The sequence below is a fragment of the Mytilus californianus genome, unplaced genomic scaffold, assembly GCF_021869535.1.
Source record: "Mytilus californianus isolate M0D057914Y unplaced genomic scaffold, xbMytCali1.0.p SCAF_4, whole genome shotgun sequence".
NCBI classification, from domain to species: Eukaryota; Metazoa; Mollusca; class Bivalvia; order Mytilida; family Mytilidae; genus Mytilus; species Mytilus californianus.
The window spans coordinates 103,551,829-103,563,249 of record NW_026262690.1 but is presented as its reverse complement, the minus strand read 5'-3'; the positions used below and the strand labels follow the sequence as shown (position 1 = coordinate 103,563,249).

The 11,421-nt window shown below is 32.1% G+C and overlaps 1 pseudogene; it reads left to right on the top strand.

Annotated features, from left to right (window-relative positions):
- The first annotated feature begins 306 nt into the window (after positions 1-306).
- LOC127737169 (carbohydrate sulfotransferase 9-like) lies at positions 307-9,272 on the top strand (annotated as a pseudogene).
- Positions 9,273-11,421: the final 2,149 nt, after the last annotated feature.

Here is an 11,421-nt window from a genome sequence, read left to right as displayed (position 1 = left end):
CTTATATACTGACAATAATAATACCATTCTCATCTCAAATCAATCAAAATATTCTGCAGGAAAAACTAAGTTTTGAAGAAAATCTTGGTTTCATATAGATGAATGTCATAAACAGAAAGTTTTTCTGGAAGAAATTTTGTTCTCTTGTTTGAATATATATATCCTCAAATATCCCATGTGTTAACCTAAAACATATCCTTGTGCACAACTTTATTTACTGGTTTGAACATGTTAATTAGGCGACAATATTGATTTTTATTATGTCATTTGTAAGATAAACAATCATTGTTTTTTTAAAGTTAAGGTTCAAAATATGATATTTCTATACACGTTTAGAACACCAGCCAACAATATATTGGGAATTTTAAAGTGATTAATTTATTTTTTATATAGTAGGTCCCTTTAGATATAAGTAAGTTAATTATTATTTATATATTTATAATGTTTTAGCGTGTGCACTATTTTAGTATCTATTGTATAATTATTCCAGCTCGTATTTTTGACAATTTGTATAAATGAAATAAAATTTAAATTGCCAGTTATTGTCGACCTGAAAAAACATCAAAAAAGGTCTAACCTCGGGCTTGGGGATCATAACCTGTTTTGTTCGAATGTCTCCTCATTTTGATTATCACTTTCCTTGAACTTTTTCTAGTACATTTTGTCTTCGTTAAATGAATAAACAACACCTATCTTGATTTCACAAAAAAAACAATATCATACACATATTGGCTGGTTATGATGATAATGGCAATAAAATTGAGAATGGAAATAGGGAATGTTTCAAAGAGACAACAACCCAACCAAAGAGCAGAAAACAGCCCAAGGCCAACAATGGGTCTTCAACACAGCAAGAAAATCATGACCTGGGACAGGCACAAAAATGCGGCGGGGTTAAACATGTTTTGCGAGATCTCAATTTGTTATCGCAGAGATACCAACTATTACTCGAGGCGAAGTAGTTTTATCGATTTAGTTATGTCATTTTCACTAGTGACTAAGTCGTTATAACGAGTAAGATAGGTGTGATAACAAGTTAGTTTACTCGTTATAACGAGTTAGCTAAGTCACGGGGTTTGGTTCTCGAACTTACCATATGACATGCATATCATCCTAGGATACCTCTTATACTGTAAATGAAAGCTGTCCTAAGATAGTCCTATTCAGGGTCGTCATAGGACTATCCTACATGATATATGTGTTCTATGTAAAACATTATTTCGTCCTCTACATTAAATTGGTATATACAATGATTAGTATAGTAACAATAATAGTTGTTTATATAGTGATATTAAAGATAATAAAATAGATACAAAGAAGATGAAAAAAATAAACAAAAATTATTTATCACAAATAATTATGTTGATTAAATTTATAAATCCTGGTTAAGGGTGTAATTTTAACATGTTTTATTCTACAACACGAAACATTCTCTGTCATCAAGCGCTAATTAAAAATTTTATAGTACCTTGTAAATTTCTTCGATTTCCTTCGATTGTTTTACCGCATGTTGTAACTTCTTAGGAAGAAAGATAAGAAGTTAGCAATATCCTTTAACTTTACGTTCCGCTATATAGTTGATGTTCTCTCGCTAAATAATACAAAATTTGGTGATTATGTTGAACGAATCTATCCCATCGAACTAGAGATAAAGGATACTACAGATACAGTTAAGTCTGCTTCATATCTTGACTTACATCTAGAAATTGACAATGAGGGTCGGTTAAAAACAAAACTTTACGACAAAAGAGATGATTTCAGCTTCCCAATTGTGAACTTTCCATTTCTATGTAGCAACATTCCAGCAGCGCCTGCATACGGAGTATATATCTCCCAATTGATACGATATTCCCGGGCTTGTATTTCTTATCATGATTTCCGTGATAGAGGATTGCTGCTCACAAGGAAGCTATTAAACCAAGAGTTCCAAATGGTGAAGTTGAAATCATCCCTTCGTAAATTTTACGGACGCCATCACGAGTTGGTTGACCGTTATGGAATAACCGTACCCAGATGATATCGGATATGTTCCTTATGTCGTAACTACAATACCCTTCCTTTTCACGAATGTGACCTACCGAATTAAACTATTTACAGGATTTGTAATAACATAAGCAACACGACGGGTGCCACATGTGGAGAAGGATCTGCTTACTCTTCTGGAGCACCTGAGATCACCCCCAGTTTTTGGTGGGGTTCGTGTTGCTTAGTCTTTAGTTTTCCATGTTGTGTCATCTGTACCATTATTTGTCTGGTTGTCTTTTTATTTTTTGCCATGGCGTTGTCAGTTTTTTTTTTTCGATCTATGAGTTTGACTGTCTCTCTGGTATCTTTCGTCCCTCTTTTGTAAATAATGCAGTAAAACGGAAGTGAGACTTACGAACATCAACTAAATGTATTGTTCTGCCGCCTTTTCTGCTGAAGTAAAGTGAGCAAAATATATTATTAATTCATGAGTTCATCTTTACTTACCATATGCTAAGAATATTTATTTATTTTCAGGATGGTTTTGGAAACGCGAAATATGATAAAAAAAATAATAAACAAACTTTAAATAAATTGATACAAGAGAGAAGAATTCATATTTTTTTATAACGCAAATTATTTAAGCAATTTTGATAAAGCAAATTAATAGAACAATTTTTAAATATGCAAATTGTAATCATGCTGTAGGAAAGATTGAACTGGAGAAAAATGAATTAATTGAGAGGGTCTTACTATAGGAATATAGTGTTGCTGAATGTGGTTCTTTAAGAAAAATGGACGCAGCTGGGAGATATAGAAGAGTCATTGTTTTTGGATTTGTTACGTACACAGTTTTCGTGATTTATCTTAATTTGCAAACAAAAGGTAAAAATTCTTTACTTTATTTTGACATGTTTGTTACTTTTATCCAGATGAAATATGAGCACTATTTACACTTTTTTGTAATAATGTAAACCATTGACTGTTGTAAAGAATCGAGAAAAACAGCCTGCTGTCTGGAAGATGCAAATATGGGCTAACTGATGTAATATAAATGTTATATTTGGGCCAATGACAAGTCGTCATTTGCACCAAATTTGTAAGTCTTCAGTTTGGGCTTATCCTTCCATGTTGATGTAAAACATATGTAGATAAAATATCTATATTTAATGAAATATTATTAATTGGTATGTAATTATTGTCATTCTATATATGTCATGTTCTTGTTTTGTAAACTCCTACCGTTCGCTGTGGCTGCTCCTGCTCACCATGGCAAGGTGGAAGTTGCATTTTGAGCGAGAAAGGTCTTGAAACACGCAAACTCCGAAACAGTGGTGACGTAGCAAGGAGGACGTTACCACTGTTTCGGAGTTTGGAAAACACAAAATTATATTTAAAAACAACATTTGGAATTGACAGCTGATTACGATATAACAAAAACGAAATCCAAGTTTTGTTCTCGAAGGTTGTTTCTTGTCCTGTATTCAAAGCGTATAGACCATAAAATTTTGATATTGTGATACTGCCTGACCTCAACTGCAAACTCACTTCCATAGTTTAGAGTTACACAATAGAAATTTTGGTGGGTTGTAAGTTGTATCTTGATAATAATAGAAATTATTTCTTGCTTTTTGGAAAAATATTCTAATTAAAATTCTACATATTTCATACCAAATATTGATATTGTTAATTTTTTTTCTGTTATTCAACTTAACAGGTAGAACAAAATTAATTAGCCCAAATGTAAACTTTTGATACCACGTTCATCCTAATGATTTAGCCCAAATGTCTTGCGCCCGGATTTGGCTATCTGAAAGGCTTTCTTACAAATTAAATTCTTTTCAAATCTTTAACAGTTGCAATTTGTGTGTCATTTTGGTATTTGTTTTTTTTTAATACATGCATTTCTGAGTGATATGGTATATCAAAATTCGTTGAAAGATGTCCATAGATTAGTGCGTACCATGCAGTTTCCTGTAATTTTCAAACCATTGAATGATGAATATATAGATCTTTGACGAATAAAAAATGCTGCTTCATTGATATATATATTGCGATTACTTGAAAGCACAGATTAATTCCTATTATTTACCATAAAATATGAAAGTTTATATTAACTTTGCATTTTCACTTCATCATTTCAGAAACAAATGTTGAATGGCTTCTGAAAAAAGATGGACCTAGTTTAAACCATCCACAACACGTTGAAACGCTGCACAAAGCAATTGTAAGTTCGAACAATTCATTTCTGTCTGGCAACTTTATGTATACTTTGCTAATTTCGAGCAGTAAACTCATAAGTTGTAAAATACGCTTTTTTCCATCTCTTAAATGTATCTGTTGTATCCTTAATTACAATATCGATGGAATAGATACTTCATCATAGTCACAAAACTTTGAACTATTCAGTGAAAGGACACCATCTATATAGTGGAATATAAAGTTGAAGGATAATGATAAAAGAGTGGCGAAGGATATCAAAGTGACATTCAAACTCAATAGTCGAAAATAAACTACAATTCTAAAAGAATGGCGAAGGATATCAAAGGGACATTCAAACTCATAAGTCGAAAATAAACTGACAACGCTTCTTTTCATTTTTCATAAGACGCTTCTGTATTAAGGATGTTCGCTACTTAAAATAACAAGCTTTTTAAAAGACTGTCATAAAAGAGGGACGAAAGATACCAGAGGGACAGTCAAACTCATAGATCGAAAACAAACTGACAACGCCATGGCCAAAAATAAAAAGACAAACAGACAAATAATAGTACAGATGACATAACATAGAAAACTAAAGACTAAGCAACACGAACCCCACCAAAAATTGATAGTATATAAATAAAGGAACTAAAAAAGCAGAAATAAATGAATGGTCCGTGTGCTTGTTTTCGAGATATAAGCCATTGAAAATTTGGCGGAAACTGATTCTCTCTAGATTTTTCATATAATTAACATTGGTACCTTTTTTCTTTCAAAAACTATGAAAGTATAGCAAGGATTATATAAGATTTTCAAAAATGGCTTTTTAAACAATATGTAATAAAATTATGAAAAGAAAAGTAAGGGTTAGCAGGCAAAATTTTTATTGGCACTACATGGATAAAACTAGAGGATTCCGAATAACTGACAAAAAAGTCAAAAACAAGAGAAGCGAACATCCTGAAGTCCGGCTCAAATGAATAAAGAATCAAGTCGACAAGACACTGTTGGTTCCTATGGAAATGCCGGTTGTTTGTTGAAAACACGTCTTCCAAACGTAACAAATATGCTGTCAATCATTTAATCTTGATAATGTTAGTTTCAGAGTATTTTTTGTAAGAATCAGGTTGGGTTTTTACAAAGTATGATTTGTTCCTCCCTAAAACAATGTATTTGTATACGTTGGTCTTTCTGTTTTATGAAACAAAGTAAGATCAGTTTTGTCAGTTTATCTTTAAGTTTAGAATGGGAAATACTTGTATAAAGGGTAGAAAGTCAAATGTTTATATACTATTGCAACTATTACAAGTGAATAAACTCATCATAGGTACCAGGATTGAAATTTTGTATTTGCGCCAGACGCGTGTTTCGTCTACAAAAGACAAATCAGTGACGCTCGAATAAAAAAAAAATAAAAAGGCCAAATAAAGTCCGAAGTTGAAGAGTATGAAGAGACTTGGATTGCATATACTATAACTATTCCCAGAAAGTTTCTTCACCGTAACTATACTAAAATGAAAAAGGAACGCAGGAAATTTCAGTAGGTATTAACTCACTATTTTCTAATTTAAATTTCCCGGGATTTTAAAAAGATCTCAGTCAATGAACAAGTGGCAAATACAAGCTGAAAATTAACAGTCACTTCAAAACGCTCGAGAGATTGTGACTTAATTAATGATCACTAGAATAAATCAAAGAAAGGAAACCACGACGAACATTGAAGAAAAACATGAGTAAATGTACCTATGATAAAAATGTCTTTAATGGTTATCTCTAAACGATGCTACAGTAAAGAAAAGAGAAAGGTAAGAATGGTTTGAGTAACACGTATAAAAGATTCGTATAGCACTCTTTGTGCTTTCGTAAACTATGATCTACGAGGACTAGCCATAGATCGGTAAAACTTAATTAAAATGATTAAAATGATTAAACCCCAGTCATAAATTCAGTAGCCAAGACTTCAATTTTGACCATGATTCCTCGTTTCCTTTCATGATTGTCTGTACAAGTCATTGATCGTTTCTTCTTCATTAAACAAAATTATAAAAAGTATATTATTTCGCCTCCCCCAATTTCCTAAAGCCAACTACTGGTTGTTTAAACAAAGCAAGTAGTCTTATTTAACGTAATCAATTATTTTATACTGGTTTATATTTTTATACTGAGATATTGAAATAATTAGGCCTCTAAAGCTAAATACTTTTTTTTAAATCAAGTACAAGATCAATGTACCAACACAGTGATCCTTATATGCTACTATAAGGTTTTCCAAACGAATCAGCTTGTTCACAAAAGATTGAAGTCCCAACCAAGAAAATACCGGAATGAAATCAGTTACTGTGGTAACTAGTTCTTCCTCATGCCAATAAAATCATCTGGTGATGATGGCAGTCAGATAGAGGGTGAGATTGAATTTACGATAATGTAAAATGTCCGTGGTCATTCGTGTCACAAATGAATGGTGAACCGATTAAAAAAATACGTCCCTGAAAGTAAAACTATCCATGAGATTACTTCAGCTTTAAGAGCCTTGCCCAGTAGCTTCCTTGTAGGCAGCTTTGCTGAAATGCTATAAAGCTTTTATCGGTTGAATTGACCAAAGGTTTTATTAGTTTATTTATTGTACTTAAAACTCCCAAAGATTGTTTGTGTGAAGTGAAATATATTTTTGTTAAGTTTAAATATTTTACAAATTTAACAATCTAAACATTTTCTTGACAGAGTTTTACAACCGTGACGAAGGAACATGAGAAATCTCAAGGAAACGGAGTAACAGAACGCTGTTCAAAAATGAACTATTCTTATGATCAGAAGATTCCTGATAGCATGTTTAGAAATAGTCTTCTACCATTAAAGAAGTACAATGTTACGTTTTGTAGAGTACCAAAAGGTGCATCAACATTTTGGACACGACTATTGGTGTGCTTAGAAAGAGATCTATGGAAACCACCTTTTGTGTTTAAACCAAATGATGGCAGTGTAAAATTAAAAGATGACTTTAATAAGATTTCTGTGCAAAAGGCATATGAAATAGTAAAGGATACAAAGAATCTTATGTTTAGTAGAAATCCATATTCAAGAGTACTTTCGTTCTACGTAGATAAACTATTTTCTCCTAATTCATTTTTTTTGGAATGCTCTTGGTGTTGGAATTACAAAACGAAGCAGAGGAATCGCAACATGTGGACATGACGTGACATTTAATGAGTTTGTTGATTATATCATTAATACTCCATCCAAAATGAGAGATTACCACATCATTCCAACCAATGACGTTTGCCGTCCGTGTAATATTAATAATCATTTTATTGGGAAAATGGAAAATTTTGAAAACGATGTTTCTAGAATACTTAAAGAAATTGGTGCGGAATCATATCCGTATTTTTCAGAGAATTTCAAGAAAGAATATACATCGGACGCAATCTATGATATTGTACAAGCTTATTTTTCATATCGAAGGAATACAGATAAATGTATAGACCGCCATACTGGAATAAAACGTGTTTGGCTGAAGTTACAAATAAGAGGAATAATTTCACAAGCAATCCCAGTACCTTTCACATCAAAAGAATCTCAGAGCCTCTCTCTTCCGAAATTACTCAATAGTATTATTATAGCACGTGATATATCTGAAAAAGAAGACATGAAAGCCCAAAAATCAATGTTTATTACACAGGCATACTCAATGATTCCTTTAGATACCATGATTAAGCTTCAATCAGTATACAAAGAGGATTTCCAAATATTCAACTATTGTCTCTTTCCTATTTGTTTGGACCAAGACGAAACAGTACAATAGATATATTTCGTTTAAAATGAGATACAAAAAGACTTAATCGATATTAATTCCGAAACGTAAAGTACAAACAGTCTTCTTCCATGGAGAGAATTTAAGGCGAAATGTCTGTAATCAACTACTCCACGGATTTAAAAAAAAATAGACATGAATAGGTTTTACAAATTTACACCAAAAAATAAAAAAAAAATAAAAAAAATGGGGATAACAGTTCTAGTTTTTGAGATACGAGCTGTTGAAATTAATATTTTGATAGTCCTTAACTACAAAGTATATATAGGGGAAATCATAAAAACCTCTAATTTTTAACTAGATACCAAAACGTCACAAAATTGAAAAGAAAAAAAATCTTGCCAAGTAATTTAATTTCACTTTCAGATATATTGAGGATGTCCTGTCACTTAATAACTCACATTTCAGTGAGTGGTTGCATCGGATATATCACATTGAACTTGAAAATAAGGATACTACCGCATCAAAAAGATCTGCTTTATTATCTTGATCTGTTTCTTGATATTGAAAATGATGGCTAACTTAAAAGAAAGATCTATGAAAAACGAGATGATTTCAGCTTTTCCATTGTTAACTTCCCATAACTTAGCAATAACATACTCTCTGACCCATCGTAAAGCGTTATCATATTTAAATTCATGAACAGGGGTGTTCTGAAGATACAAAAACTGTTCCAACAGAGTAATGAGGAAGAAAGACTGAAATCGATACTACATAAGTTTAACCTTCAGCATCACGAATTGGTTGACCAATACGACGTGTATGTGTCTCATCACTCAAGCGACATGTTTTTGCGTTCTTAAATCTATACAAGGGCGAAACCAGGATTTTTTTAAAACTGATGTAATTCAATAAAACTTAAGAAATACCTCCGAACGTAGCGAGGCGAAATTTTTTTTTTTATGCTATGAAATGAAATATTTTCCAATCAAAAGGGGATGTATGCCCTCTTCCCTTCCTGAATCCACCACTGTCTATATGTACTAGAATAGTCGTCTGATCTTTACATTTACCGATTGTGTCATATTCCCTCCTGATGAATATTACTCTGTGGATTCGCATGGCGGGTAAGGCATGCATAGCTCCGTTTAGAATTAATGTTTGTTTTAATTTTGATGTGCAGATTCATCGGTTAACTATTGTTGCCTCTATCTTTGAATGCATCTATTACAATAATAAACGGTCTAGAATATATGAATTATTGTTCCTAGACATGCACAAACATGATTAATGGTTTTAATTTCTTGATTGACAATATTTTGTTCGTTGTGGCATGACTATATTTTGTAAAATTAAACTTAAATGGGTTTTAATTTCGCAATTTTATTGCAGATCATATTTCTTTACTTTTCGAATCTTCTTGCATGTAAAACTTTAGAAAGGGAAATTTATAGAGAAATTAACACTTTAAGTAGATACTATGATGATGTACTTTCTGTTGATTATCCCGAGTTTATCAAATATGATAAATGTATTCATCCCAAAGAAAACTAATACAACTGTTGATAATAAAACTGAGAATGGAAATGGGGAATGTGTCAAAGAGACAACAAACCGACTGAAGAGCAGAAAACAGCCCAAGGCCACCAATGGGTCTTCAACACAGCGAGAAGATGTCCATTTTTAGACATATGGCAAATTGAAATAGATAGGGACGAAATCATCACAAATCTTTCTTTTTAAATGGCGATTTTCCTACTGTCGCGTCCTATAATGTGTACATTCTACAACTAATAAGGTTTGCTAAAATACATTCTAATAAAGCGGACTTTAGTGATAGTTACCTTGCATTAATCACTGAAATATCGCTTTACATGATTTCATTAACCACAGACTTTGGAATACTTTCAAAAATGTTTGCATTCGGAACCAGCATAGATCCTTTATATATAATGTTTTCTGAAAATTATAATATTAAACAGTATTACTCAACTTACCTGTTAAGGTAGTAGACCTAAAAATTGAAAAATTATGTATACAAACTCGTGAAAAATCTTAAATATTTCAGCAGCAAGGGGGCTACATGTGGATGTACTAACTAAAATTGTTCTTTCTTTCTATGGTCTGACGATTCTAAATACGTACTTGACTCTCACTAACACTGCCTATTTCAATTGAATTTCATGATGAGACTGCAGTCATCTTGATAGGAGGACTGTTTCTGTTTTTTTCCTTACTTCAGCGGCATTATTCAACCAATAATTTTATAAACTATAGCTTTTTGTAGTATCGAGCACTAGTTGGTCCTGCTAAAGTAATACAAACTTAATATTTTTGGAATAAGGATGAGGTAAGCTAGCGTCTAAAAGGGGATTTTCTTAAAACTTGAAATTATTATTCCTACCTTCATTTTATTAACAAGGGTATTTTTAAGGTGAAAATACCTTCAACTTTTCTGTAGAGGCGTATTTTAAACAGTTCAAAAGTTTTTCATTTTAACGATTACGTGTTTTTTTTTCCCTATAACTTCACTTTTTTTTTAATCTGAAAATTATAGTCATTTAGTCGGCTTATGCCGCTAACATTTTTGTATTCAAAACAGCGAGTGGTTATTTCGTATTTGTCATTTTCCCTCAGCCAAACGAGAGGCGAAATATACCAAAGGGACATTCAAACTCATAAGTCGAAAATAAACTGACAACGTCATGGCAAAAAATGAAAAAGACCAAAAGACAAACAACAGTACATAAACCGACGATAGGAAACTAAAGACTGAGCAATACGAACCCAAAGTTGACTTTAGATGGATTTGGCTATTATTTTAGGTACTTTTTGGTCATATAGCTCCTGAACTGTTCTGGTTCTTATACATCCTAGGCTTTCAAAAATTCATGCTGCAGGTAAATCCAGAAAAGCGATTCGGACACATGACATTTATAAAGTGTTGTTTTAATTTTTGCAGTAATAATGCATTATATAAAAAGTAAATTAACAAAAATACCGAACTCCAAAGAAAATTCAAAACGGAAAATTCCTTATCAAGTGGCAAAATCAAAAGCTCAAACACATCAAACGAATGGAAAACAACTGTCATATTCCTGACTTGGTACATGCATTTCCTTATGTAGAAAATGGTGGATTAAACCTGTTTTTAGAGCTAGCTAAACCTCTCACTTGTTTAACAGTCGCCTAAAATTCCATTATATTGACAACAATGTGTAAACAAAACAAACAGACATAATAGGTAAAAATGTCAAAAATAAGGGTACAGCAGTCAACATTGTGTTATAATCTTAATCACTATAAAAACAAACAAATATGTCAACAAAGAAAAACAAAATGGCATATAGACAAAGCACATAAGCAAAAATGAAAGACAAGAATACAAAAAATTACCATAGCACAATAACAGAATGACAGGATGTATAAGTACCGAGCCACGCTAAATGGATGTTACCAAAAAAAAACTAAAGAGTTAAGGTTAATAATTTACGAAGACGAATAAA